Consider the following 14,276-nt stretch of genomic DNA (forward strand, 5'->3'; position numbering starts at 1 on the left):
ATTTGATTACTGCTCACTATCTTTTAAGACCATAAGAGGTAGGAGCAGAAATTAGGCTATTCATCCCACCGAGTCTGCTGTGCTATTCAATCATGGCTGATAAGTTTCTCAACCCCATTCTCCTGCTTTCTCCCTATAACCATTGATAATCAAGAACCTACCTATCTCAGTCTTAAAAATACTCAATGACCTGCATAGATTCATCGCTGTCTGGCTGAAGAAGTTTCTCCATATTTCCGTTCTAAAAGGTCACTCCTTTACTCTAAGACCGTGTCCTCAGGCCCTAGTCTCTCCTCCTAATGCAAGAATCTTAGGTTAGATTAGATTCCCTACAGTGTGGAAACAGGCCTTTTGGCCCAACAAGTTCAAGCCAACCCTCCGAAGAGCAACCCACCTAGACCCATTCCCCCACATTTACCCCTGACACTATGGGCAATTTAGCACGGGAACAATGTGCAAACTCCACACAGACAGTTGCCTAAGGCAGGAATTGAACCTGGGTCCCTGGCACTGTGAGGCAGCAGTGCTAACCACTGAGCCACCTTGCCACTCAACATCTGCACTGTTCAGGCCATTAGATATTCTGTATGTTTCAGTCAGATCCACCCACATCCTTCTAAATGTTTTCTCCTCACAACCCCCAACTTCCACAAACAACCCTCACCCTCAGAGGCCACAGATTTCAGGTCATTGCCACTCCAGTTTTAAAAAAAATCTTTCATTTCACTCCCACCCTTTTTCCTTCCCATTCAACTCCTTGCAACTCTGTCTCAAACCTCCAGTCCCAGACCTTTTGAGAAATCAACTTTAAAATTGCAACATTTAAAAGGCATCTGAATGGGTACATGAATAGGAAGGGTTTAGAGGGATATGGGCCAAGTGCTGACAAATGGAACTAGATTAATTTAGGATATCTGGTCAGCATGGACGAGTTGGACCAAAGGATCTACTTCCATGTTGTACATCTCTATGACTCTAAATGAATTTGTTCAACTGTTTATAACTCCTTTCCATTATAATTGATGTCCTATCTTGTGTTTTGACTCTGGTCACTGCGCATCCCTGCTCCTCTCATTGCTTCATGAATTTCTACGCATCACAATGTCACTAACAGTTCCTTCTGTATCTTGATCTTTGGCTGATATTTCAGAACCCTTACTTGCATTTCTCTCTGTTCCACTGTCCGCCTATCTCTTACACAAATGGTTTCATCAATATCCAAATCTTTTAATCATGTTTCCTGTTATCTCTCCATATTTATTCCCTCTTCTAGCCCCTCATGTTTTCTGCTTGCATCTTCAATGAGCCTTTTTCAATGAACCCTTACTGTCAAAGAATTTATCATGTGTAAGTCATTTTCAGAATGAAAGTTATGTAACTTCACCACTGCCTCCAGTTGAAACTTGCAGTGGTCTGGCTTGTTTTGTTTCTATAGAGATCGTAGAATCCCAACAGTGTGGAAGCAGGTCATTCGGCCCATCGAGTCCAACCCTCTGAAAAGCATCTCACTCAGACCCACCCTCCTACCCTGTCCCAATGACCCTGCATTTTCCCATGGCTAACCCATCTAACCTTTACATTGCTGAACACGATGTGCCATTTAGTATGGCCAGACCACACTAATCTTTGGATGTAAGAGGAAACCAGAGCACCCAGAGGAAACCCACACGGACACAAGGAGAATGTGCAAACTCCATGCACAGTCACCCAAGAGTGAAATTGAACCAGGGGCACTGGCACTGTGAGGCAACAGTGCTAACCATTGACCACCGTGCCGCCCTGAGTGCATCTTCCTTCGGGGGAGCTGGCATTTTGCTTTTCAGAAGTTATAAAAGTGCGCAACCATGTCCCACTCCCAGGACTGTAACACATTTGCCAGATTGGAGCACTTCATCCAGAGTGGAGTCACCAACCCTGATGGTTATGTCTAAAATAGCTTTGCAGCATGAAATAATTAAGTGGGTTTGGGGTTGCATTTTTGGATTTAGAAACTGCTGTTTAATCCTTTTTATGACCTACATTTTGCTTAATCTGCACCTTTCATGTAAAATGTTTCATTTTCAAACACGACGTATGTGTTGAGGGTTGACTCCAGATTTGAGCACAAGATTTGAAGGTCATGTCTCTGTGTATTCCTGAGAGAGTGTTGCACAGTCAGAAGCCATGGTATTCTGGTGAGGCAGAACCCTATCTGCCCCCTCAGGTGGTCTTTAAAGAACCCATGGCAAATTTGAAGGGCAGCAGAGTTATCTTTGGTATTCTGACTACGACTTGATGCTCAGCTGTAGAGTCGGTCTGGTGTCAAAGTACTGAATAAGCAATCCAGAGCCAGTGTTGTGGGAACATGGCTACAAGTCTCATCATCTGATGGAAATTAAATGCAATCAGTCCAGTCTCAGTCAGAGCCTCAGATCATCAATTGTTCAGAGAACCCTTCTGGTACACTCATGTCCTTAAGGGAAGGAACTCTGCCATCTTTGCCTGAACAGGCCCACCTCCATCTCCAGATTTGCAGTACTTTGGTTGACCCTGAACTGCCCTCTTGAAATGGCACAGCAAGCATCAAGATTTAAAGAGCAATTGGAAATGAACAACAAAGGCTGGCATTGCCAGTGACAGCCATTTCCCATGAAAGGAAAAAAAGGAAACCGATGGTAAACTGATTGATGAGTCACGATCAGGTTGTTGTTTTTGGGAGGTTTTTGTATTCCATCTTTGACTACATTTTGAGTAAGCTCCTTCTTGGTGCTGAGGTCATGAGTGCTGTAAACAAAATGCAATTATTTTTCTAAAATTATGTGTGTGTAAGTCATGCCAAATGATTCTTGTGCTGCCATTGCCGGGTGCTGTACTCTGCTTCGTCGGAAACATTCTAAGCATAAGTGATAAATTATAACTTGCATCACATGACCTAATTTGAAAGCATAAATTTGCCAATCAAATCCCAGTAGCAGTTTGTGTGGAGCTACAGCAAGAGGCAAAGCAGTTATTTAAAGCAGCGTGATACTGCAGGAGACAGTGCTGTGACTTCGAAATGTAGCAAGGAGCTGAGACAGCCTGTGACTAGCCTGCTGTGTGCATTATGGCCTCGCTCATCCCTCACCCTGCATCACTGTGGAAACTCTATCTTGGAACATCTGACAATGTGGTTCGTTGCCTTCAAAGAAGGTATGTCAAGATTGAAAATTATCTCTTTTGAGAAATCAATCTTTTTTTGTCATATAAGAGTGTTACAGTGTCCACTCGCCCAAGTTACCTTGAGGTCAGAAGGTTCTTAGCTCATGTCTCAAAATGTGAGCACAGATTCTGTGCTGATGTTACATTTGGAGAGATGGTGGCGTACTGGTAATGATGCTGGAAGAGTAATCCAGTGGCCCAGGTCAGTGCTGATGCCCACATCCCATCAGAAGCAATAAGAAAGGTTCAATTTTCTGCAGGTCGACTTTGGTCCCTTTGCAACAATGGAAGATGAACCCTTCCGACATCTACAGTTGGTTCACCATTGTAGCAGTGTGCTTGCACCCCCTGGAATCTAAAGGGATTGAAGGTGGCGGGGTAAAAGCAGGAACAGGGGACTGAGTTGGATGATCAGCCATGATCATATTGAATGGTGGAGCAGGCTCGAAGGGCCAATTGGCCTGCTCGTGCTCCTCGTTTCTATATTTTCTTGAGGGGCAGGTAATCAATGTTGGCTTTGTCAGTGTTGCCTGTCTTGGAGCACGGAGCTTTCCTGGTGTGAAGTGCCATTCATTTTCAATCAGGTTGGCAAAAAATAGTTTGGCAGTTATAATGGTGCTATGTTAGGGACTGTTTTTGTTTCCAAGCTTGATGTATAACCAACATAAGGAAACATGGAGCAAGCAATTCTAGGTCTGTGAAAGTGTATCTGGAATATTGTGTGCCTTCATGTGAAAGGAATGGTTTGTTTGCTTACATTAGGGGTGGCTCCATGAGGGTTGACTAGATTTATCCCCAAGATGAGCGTGTTGCTGTATAAGAGGCTGAGTAAATTTGGGCCTTCATCCTCTGGTGTTCAGAAGAATGACAGGGGTAGGCGATGGCCTTGTGGTATTATGGTCAGACTATTAATCTGCAAACCCAGGTAATGTTCTGGGAATTACCGAGCTGGAGAGTAAAGTCACCAAAGGCCACTCTTCCATCAGGCAGATAATTGATGGTTTAAGCTGAGGGTCACAAAACCTCAGGCAAGGGGAGAGGTTGAGGAGGAGAGGCCTTCATGGTAACCTCAGTCAGTGTGGGAATTGAACCCACACTGTGGCATTACCTTGCATTTCAAACCAGCTGGCCAGGCAACCAAGCTAACCAACCCCTGGCTGGGAGCACATAACACAGAGACAATTTCAGGAAAAGGGATCAGTCATTTTCAACTGACCTGAGAAATTGCTTCAATCAAATGAGTGTGAATTTTCAGAGGTCCGTGGATGCTCTGTGCTCCAGAGCTGATTATATTAAAGGTTGTGATTTCTCTTGGAAAGCTAGGAACTATGACAAAGTTGTATCTCAAGATCAGCCATGATTGTATTGAATGATGGAGTAGACTTAATGGGCTGAATGGCCTGCTCATCTGTCTCTAATTCATCTGAAGTTTAATGAGCTACAGTGTAAGCATTTTGTTGCCTTGTCAGAAAGAGAATAGGAATTTTAGTTTGTTTTCCTCCTCCCTTCTCCATATCCTCCTCATGTTAACCATCAGTCTGCTTCTATTCTTGTGCAGACAATCGATGTTAAATGGATTGATGAAGCTAGTCTAAATAAGAATACACTGTACTTGGACTAACCACATTCAGCCACCCACCCTCCTCATGCTAATTACATTTGCTTTTTTTAAAAAAAGACATGTTCTTTTTGTTTTAAATTGGAGTTTAAAAGAACAGGTCGAGATGATGTTATTGAAATGTATGTAATTTTGAGTCTGCTTGGCAAGTTAGATGCTGAAAGGTGGTTTTCCCTGACTGGCGAGTCTCCGACTACATTAATGATCTTGGACAGGGAAATGGGCATTTGGAGTTGTTGGATAGACCATCCATCACTTAAAGTTGTGAATATTCATAATTCTCTAACTTGGAAAATAGTTGGCACATAGTAAATAACTTTATCAACAGAACAGAAATTGCTGCAGGAACTCAGCAAGTGTGGCAGCATGTATCGAGAGAGAAAGCAGAGTTAATATTTCAGGTCCAGTGAACCTTCTTCAGGTTTGATGGTAGGCAGGAATAGGTGGTGCATAAAGGAGGAAGTTGTTGCAGTCTGCTCCGTTTTTGCTCCTCTCTCTGACAGGATTTCCATTCTACTCTTCACTCGCTTTCCCCGCCTCCCTAAAACTGCCCCAAGCACACTCCGTTTCTGCAGCAATTTCTGTTTCTCTTCTAGATTTCCGTACTTGTTAACAATTTGAGCAATGTGGAAATATGTTGAAGAATTGAGTTGAGATAGCAAAGTCATCATAATCCTACAGAATAGCAGAACCAGATTTAAGGGCCCTTGAGAAGCGTGCTGGAGAAATGCAGGTCTGCCAGCGTCTGTAGAGAGAAAAACAGTTACCATTTTGAGTTTGTGACCCTTCATCAGATCTTCACCAACGCACTCTGTTTTTGATGGAGAAACTCAGAAGTTCTGGCAGATTCAGTGGAGAGTGAAACATGGATTTTTGAATTTAATCTTTTTGTGGGTTGTGGGCATCACTAGTTGCCCCGTAAGAAGGTGGGGGTGAGGTGCCTTCTTTAACCTCTGCTGTCCACCTGCTGTTGGTCGACCCACAATGCCCTTAGGGAGGGAATTTCAGGATTTTGACCCAGCAACCGTGAAGGAACGGCAATATATTTCCAAGTCAGGATGGTGAGTGGCTTGGAGGGGAACGTGCAGGTGATGGTGTTCCCATGTATCTGTTGCCCTTGTCCTTCCAGACGGAAATGGTTGTGGATTTAGAAGATATTGTCTGAGGATCTTTGGTGAATTTCTGCAGTGCATCTTGGAGATAGATAATTCAATAGATTTATGTTTCAAATTAAATCTGACTTCAGATTTGGTTTGGTTTGGTTTCTAATAATTCTCTTTTTTTAAAAAAGTGTCCAAATAAGCATTCATTTTTGGTTCAGATTACACACTAACCATCTTTTGTTCCTGAGTACAGTCAGAATCTGATTTTGCCCTTGTTAATCACCTTGAGGGTGCCATGTAGCAACCACAAAATCTGTGGTTTCGTATGAGTTAAGGGTGTGATGTAGAAACAATTCCATTTAGCAGTGCCCTTCAAAACCTCCAGCTAATTCACAGACAATGATGTACTTGTCATATAGCCAAAGATTACTTTTTTAAAAATGTGTAATCACTGTTCGGTAGGTAAAATGGTTTCCTGTCAATAAAATAGCCACCTGGGTTCAGTCAGGAGCAATTTGATCTCTTCAAAGTTTATGGATTTAATCCAAATTTAGAGCCTTGAGTACAAAACTGAAAAATTTGTGACAAGATCTGCTACTGGGATCACATCTTTCCTTTTCTCGTGCATGTGGAAGATTCCAAAGCACTATTTTGAAGAATAACAGAGGTGTGGGGCATTCTGTCCTGGTGACCGGAACAATATTTATCCCCCTTCAACTTTGCTAAAAAGAGGATCTGATTCATGTCACGTTGCTCACTTGTGGGAGTTTTCTGTGTGCAAATTGCTGCTTTTCCACTTGCCGTGCATTTTGGAATTCTCCCTGCAATTGTGTATGGTGCTGTATCAGGGCAGTTTCTTTGGAAAATGAAGAGAAAACTGAGAGGAGATCATTTTGAGGTTATGATAAGTTTGGTGTGGGGAAGGCCTTCTTGCTTTTTGAAGAATGGGGGGACGAACACGAGGAACCTTTAATACAGCAAATAAATCCAGAAAAGAAACCTGTTCATCCATCGAATGGTTAGAGTGTGAAACTTGCCACCTCAACAAGTGACTAAGGTGAGTTGAGCATAAAAGGGGGAAGCTAATTAACTACACAAGGGAGAAAGGAATGTTTCAATATTTTCAATGAAGAAGATTTTAAATGTTTTTCCAGAAGCACATGAGAGTAGTGTGAACCCTGACCTGTATGGCTGGTTTTGTTTCTCTGGTTTCTGTGCTTGTTTTCAGGATGTTATTATTTTGCATATATTAAGACCATAAGACATAGGAGCAGAAATTAGGCCATTCAGCCCATTGAGTCTGCTCCGCCATTCAATCACGGCTGACGAGTTTCTCAACCTTATTCTCCCGCTTTCTCCCCATAACCCTTGATCCCTTTGATACTCAAGAACATGTCTATCTGTGTAATGATGGAGACTGTTCTGTAGCATGCTTATCAACCCTATCTATGTACTGCATGGCTTACCCAAAAATAAGTGAGAGTAAGTGTCCTTCATCTGAGCTCACAATGTATTAAATCTGCCTGCTGTAAACCATGGGACTTTATTGCCCGGTTCCTCACCTTGCATCTTTCTTTCCTTGTATTTGTTGCTGCAGTTATGCCAACTGGAATTTGGCATTTTGTTGGTGTTCTCATCACCGTCTTCTTTGAGGGACCTTAGTTCAGGGTACCATTTCTCACTGCAAACATGGAAACGATCATTAAAATGAACAAGAAGATCACTAAGGAACAAATGATAGCAACTGGCAATATATTAATTGAAATTTATTAAAATTTTGAAAGAGAGGAGGCCTCTCAGCCCCTGAAACCACTCTGCTATCCAGTATGATGAGAGTTAAGTCCATTTTTAAGCCATGTCAGCCAACCCTGAGAACATGAGAGAGTGACACTCTCATCATGTGCTGTGAACCTTGGAACAGTGCATTTTGGGTAGCTGTTCACATGTTTGGAAATTGCTTTTTACTGTTGAATGCTAATGGTCAATTTTTATAGTTGGACCAAATGGTAGAATGAGCAGGTAGGGGTGTCCCAAACGTGGAGTGTGTAATTAGAGTGCAGCCAGGGACAAGGTCAGGCAGGACTTAATCACATATTATCTCTGTGTCTCTCTCTCTCTCTCTCTCTCTCTCTCTCTCTCTCTCTCTCTCTCTCTGTGTCTCTCTCTGTCTCTGCAGCTCTCCCTCTCTCTGTCCCTTGCACTTGTTCTCTATCTTTTCAAAATACTTCTTCCAACGGGGGAAGGTAATTTGACAATTGGAAAAACCTGAGACTGGCAGCAAATTCTCTGATTAAAACCCTCAGTCTTGTGGAGCAAAGACTGTCTGATCGACCTGACTTGGAGATTAGCCACGATTTGTTTGGATAACAAATAGACTCAAAGACCTAATTAGCTTCGTCTAGTTCCAATGAGCAATGCAATTAAACATGGTTTCACTTGTGCACCTAACTAAATCAAATGATACGAAGGAGGCACATTTGTCTCTTTCTCAATGACTGAAATTCCTGTCTTGTGTGCAGCATGAGCTTAGAGCAATGAGTAGGGCTCTGAGGTTGAGTAAAATTGTGTGGTCTACCCTTGATTCTCAGTTAACTTGATCTTTCCTTTTAGTTGGTTTGCAAAACAGTTTTAATTAGACTTATTTTTAAACTGATAAACAAATGTGTTTTGATGGTCAAATCATCTCTGTTTTCATTGAGACCTGGGGTTTGCTTCAACCTTGCTGGTCAAAAGCATTCAGCACATGGATGCCGTATCCACGTAAACAAGCTCAGACTGTTTATCTCCAGAATGAAAAGAGGGCAAAACTGTCAAACGATGTGTTTTTGGTAAGCAAACTGTAGATCTAAGTCCGCTTCTGAAAGAAGTTTGGTTTCTTTATTCTGTCCAATTGCTGTTGGCACTTGGCCAGCATCTTTGGTTGTCAGAAGGTTTTAATCTGTGGTATTCTCCTCAAATGCCTCAATGGGAGGTGCTGGCATTGGACTGGCCTTGTTTTATTTTCATCTTTATCCTCCCTTTTTAAAATACAAGGAAGAAGGAAATCCTCCAATTTCTTTTTGGCAACTTGGGGTTAGGATGCATATGAATCTCTCATGTTGGATCCTCAGTGATGTGCTGATGAGTGCTAGGAGCCAATGGTTGATCATTGAAGTTTAGATTTTGACAGTCAGTTCACTTTGGTCATTAGAGCAATCATATGCTACTATTTTGTATCATGGTACAGAGAAGCTGAGTTGACCAGTTCTTGCCAAAATGTGTCTCTTCACTCCTTTCTGCCTCCTTTTTTTGCTTTTCTTATTCCTTTATTTTGTATTTCTGCCCCACCTCCTTGCTCAATTTGTAAGTGTGTCACCCCATCCCTTTCTTTTGCTGCTTCTTAGTTTTTTTTTCTCTTCTTCCTGTCCTTTCAAGTCTCTCACACTCTCATGCACACGCATGCTTACCGACCCATTCTATTTTTTTACTTTGTCAGCTATAATCAAGTTGGTAGCACACTGTCCTCAAGTCAGAAAGTTTTGGGTTCAAGTCCAACTCTAGGGCTCGAGCACAAAAATCAAGGTTGCATTACTGAGTGAGAGGGTTGCACTGTCAAAGAATCCAACTTTTAGTTAAGAAGTTAAGCTGAGTCCCCATCCACCCTTATTAACGTGAACGTAAAAGAAACCAAGGCCACTACTTTTTAAGAAGAACACAGGCTCCATCCCTTAAATCCTGGCCAACATTTCTTGCCTTTTCCCCATAAACCTGGATTCCTTCCTTGATCAACAATCTGTGTATCTCAGCCTTAAATATACTCAGCCTCGACAGTCTCAGCTGAAAAATAATTCCACATGCTTAAATGGATGGCCCCTCAATTCTGAGATGATGGCTTCTGATCTAGACTCTGTGACAAGGAGAAACGACCTCTCCTCATCAATCCTGTCAAGCCCCTATGGTGATTGTGATGGGGCTCATCATTGAGCTGATCCTGAAAGGCACAATATAAATGTAACTTGCTGCTTTTCCTCTCTTTCTCGCTCCCATTCATTAGTATTCTTGCTCTACTATCAGTGTTATGCTGTCAGGCATATTCTGCATGTACTTCTGTAGAGTACCATTCTGAATCTTGATCAATCCCAAAGCACTCCACAGCAAACTAGGTATTTTTGGAATGTAGCTATTGTTGGACTGTAGGAAATTAAGTCTCCAGTTCGCATAAAGTGAACTCTGTCGAAGTATGATGATGACCAAAGCTGCTTTTGTGATGACAATTGAGGGATGAATATTGATCTGGACACAGAGGTGAACTCTGCTCCTGTTCCAAATACTGTCTGTGGAAACTTTTACATCAAGGGTGTATAGGACCTTGGCTACAGTCAAAAAAATGAGAAGCTGGAAAAAGCAAAGTAGGTCAGGCAGCATCCATTGGTTAGGCCACCTTTGGAATGCTGCCTTCAGTTCTGGTCTCCCTGCTGTAGGAAATATGTTGTTAAACTTGAAAGGTTTCAGAAAAGATTTACAAGGATGGTGCCAAGGTTGGAGCATTTTAGCTATAGGGAGAAGCTGAAAAGGCTGGGGCTGTTTTCCCTGGAGCGTCAGAGACCGAGAAGTGACTCTATAGAGGTTTATAAAATCATGAGGGGCATGGGTAGGGTAAATAACCAAGGTCTTTTCCCTGCGATGGGGGAGTGCAGAAAGAAAGAGCATAGGTTTAGGATGAAGGGAAAAGATTTAAGAGGGACCTGAAGGGTGGCAATGTTTTCACACAGAGGGTGGTCCATGTATGAAATGAGCTGTCAGAGGGGTGTCCTTACAGAGGTTTACAAAATCATGAGGGGCATGGATAGGATAAATAGACAAAGTCTTTTCCCTGGGGTTCGGGAGTCCAGAACTAGAGGGCATAGGTTTAGGGTGAGAGGGGAAAGATATAAAAGAGACCTAAAGGGCAACTTTTTCATGCAGAGGGTGGTATGTGTATGGAATGAGCTGCCAGAGGAAGTGGTGGAGGCTGGTGCAATTGCAACATTTAAGAGGCATTTGGATGGGTATATGAATAGGAAGGGTTTAGATGGATGTGGGTCAAATACTGGTAAGTGGGACGAGAATAATTTAGGATATCTGGTCAGCATGGACGAGCTGGACCAATGTGCTGTTTCTGTGCTGTACATCTCTAGGACTTTGAGAGCACGTGCAATCTGAGTATACTGTCTGATCTCACAGGTAGTGGTCCTCTTCCTTTTATTTTCCCTGAATTGTGACTGCACGTGCAGAGACACCTTGGAGGTTAAACTTGCGAACAGGCCAAAAGCTGATCTGTGAAACCAGCCAAAGAAGGCATTTCTGTCCGACTGAAACTCCCTCCTCCTTAGCCACCTCGTAGGGGATAGTGACTGGACCCCACTCCATAAGTAGTGAGGGCATGTTACATTTTATTTCACTGAAAGAAAATTTAGTTCACAAAGGCTGAGATTTTTATTCGTGGAAAAGCTTTGAGCAGCCAATTTGAAAACCAGTCTCGTTGTCAGACACAGCCTGAGCAAAGGAAGTTAATTGTTCTATCTGTTGTTGCAGATGCTGTACTTATTCCCTGTCAGCATAATGCTTTTGGATATTTGTTTTTTTATGGCCAAATTGTAAACCAGGAGCCAGATAGAAAAATAGAGCATGAACTTGTAGTAGGTATCTTTATTGCATTTGGGCTTTGCTGCATCAAATGAACAATTTACCTTCCTCTGTCACCGTTAACACAGGTGGTAAAACAAAGGTGGCTTCACAACAACAATTATCAAAAAAAAATTGACACCAAATTACAGAAGATATCAGGTGACCAAAAAGCTTGATCAGAGAGCTAGGCTTCAATGAGTGTCTTTAAGGAGGAGAGAAAGGAAATCTAAACCTTGGGGTCTAGGCACTTGAAGGTATGATTGTCAACATGGAGTGACGGCAATTGTGGTTTGCAAAGAGATACAACAGTCTCTGAAGTTTGTAGACTGGACCAGGTTGTGGAAGTGAAGAAGGGCAAAGCTGAAAAACAAAACTGGTCACTGGACTCAACATTAACTCTGTTTTCTCCCTCAACAGATGCTGCCGGACCTTCTGAGTTTCTCCCGCAATTTATGTTTTGGTGTGTTTCAGATCTCCATCATGTGCAGTTCTTTGTTTTATTATATGAAGTTGCACTTTTTATCTTCATGTAATTGAACAATGATTTTTGCACTAGTTTTGGATTGCTGATTTGCGTGTTGTCAGTTTGGAGATACAGTGTCATAAAAAGGCTGGCAGTGGTTAACACCTTTTGAGGCCCTGTGTGCATAAATGGCAACCCTGATGGGCTCATTATATTCTCTCATGCAAAACATGCAGTACCTTTGATCTGTGCACAGCAGTGAAGGCAGGAGCATTTGCTAAGATGTCATGGAAGGCACGTGTTTGCACAGTTGAAGGTTGGAGTTTAACTACTTGATTTGGTTGTCATTAGTAGCGATTGATGTGGAACTAATCATCTTTTTGTTTAATGTGAGCAGACTGCTGTTCCTGGTACTTAATGCTGAAATTCTTCATTAGTTATTCACCTGATACTACTCTACGAGGAGGAACTTGATGGACTGACAGAAGAATAAATAATAACATGCCTTTAGCTGAATAATCATCATCAATGCTACATTATTCTCCAAAGGCATTCTTTTTTGGAATTACGTCTCTGATGACCAAACACTGATAATTGCTGGGAGTGAAATGATTGAGAAGGAGAATCGAAGAAAATTTTAGTTTTAAACCACTTCAGTCTTGTGTATGAAGCCAATGCAGTCTTCGTATAAAGTATTGAACTATGGACTCGAGCTTTGTATTTTTTTTAAAAAGCAGAAAAATCAAAATAGACTTGATTAGAAATGACAATAGAAAAATTAAAACAGTGAGAAGCAAAATAATTGGTTGGTTTGGCAGTGAAACTTGGTGCTGCCAGGAGTATTTGATGCAAATAGTTAAGATCTGGAGTGGCTAATGGATACTTTCATTTGTGAGTGGCTCAGTGGTTTGCACTGCTGCCTCACAGCGCCAGGAACCCAGGTTTGATTCCATCCTCAGACGATTGTGCAAACTCCACAGAGTTGTTCTCCTTCTGTCTGCGTGGGGTTCCTCTGGGCGCTCAGGTCTCCTCTCACGGTCCAAAAATGTGTCGGTTAGGTGGATTAGCCACAGGAAATGCAGCATTACAGGGATTGGATGGGCTGCTATTTGGAGAGTCTGTATGGACTTGGCTGAATAGCCTGTTTCCACACTGTAAGGATTCTCTTAATTCTGTGGTATATTTAAGGGAAGCTAACTGTTTGCCACAGGCTGAAAGGAATTGAAAAACCATCAGTGGGGCTTGATAAAGAAACATGAGCATGAACTGAAGACCATGTATCTGTGCTGAAGATATGCCATAAGAACTGATGTGAGAAGAAACTTAGAATTGAAGTTTGTGGTCGGAGATGGTTCATAGAATCCCTACAGGCCATTCGACCCGTTTCAGAGTCCTACATTGATCCTTCAAACAGCACCCCACCCAGACCAACCCCACCCCAGTAATCCTGCGCTTCTCATGGCTAACCTACCTAGCCTGACATCCCTGGACATTATGGACAATTTAGCATGGCCAGTCCACCTAACCTGCACATCTCTGGATGTGGGAGGAAACCGGAGCACCCGGAGAAAACCCACGCTGGCACTGGGAGAATGTGCAAATACCACATAGTCATGCAAGGGTGGAATCGAACCCAGGTCCCTGGTGTGAAGCAGCAAAGTGCTAACCACTGAGACACCGTGCCACCCGGTTGTGGCTTTCCACTTTGCTGCCTGGTGAAGGTGAAAACTTCAACAGAGAAACCAGAAACATACAGTTGATCCCAAGGCAAAGCAACAACTATGATCTCTCTTTCTTTCTTTTTTTCTTTTAGCTACTCATCCAAATGAAATAATGCCAGATTATAGTGAGGTCTGTTGCTAAGCTGATAGAATCAGCTCCTCATTGTTGCTATGTCAATGATGTTTACTTAACATGTTCTTTGAATCACTTTTTTGAACATTTTTCAGGGCTGTGATTTCAAGTTCTTCTTTCCTAACTTCCTGTTCTCTTTCAATACACATATGCATCTGAGAGAGAAAGGAATAGATGATTATCACAGGTTTGGATGAGGAAAGATGGAATTAATACTTCACCAGAACATAAACACAGCATGGATTGGTTGGGCTAAATGGCCTGTTTCTGTGTGGGCAATCTAACTTTTGTGTTGCAACTCCTGGTGTTCATTTTAAATCGTTAATTTACTTCTAAATTTATCTTGAACAGTAGGATGAATTATTCTGCTGACCCAATACATCAAAATGGTCCATTATTTAAGATGTCTCTTTCC

The 14,276-nt window shown here is 42.2% G+C and overlaps 1 protein-coding gene across 5 annotated transcripts in view; it reads left to right on the top strand.

The window, feature by feature from the left end:
• Positions 1 to 14,276, top strand: part of gpsm1b (G protein signaling modulator 1b) — a 251,508-nt gene that overhangs the window by 50,721 nt on the left and 186,511 nt on the right. The window lies entirely within an intron of this gene.

Source organism: Chiloscyllium punctatum, chromosome 49 (genome assembly GCF_047496795.1).
Source record: "Chiloscyllium punctatum isolate Juve2018m chromosome 49, sChiPun1.3, whole genome shotgun sequence".
Classification (NCBI taxonomy): domain Eukaryota; kingdom Metazoa; phylum Chordata; class Chondrichthyes; order Orectolobiformes; family Hemiscylliidae; genus Chiloscyllium; species Chiloscyllium punctatum.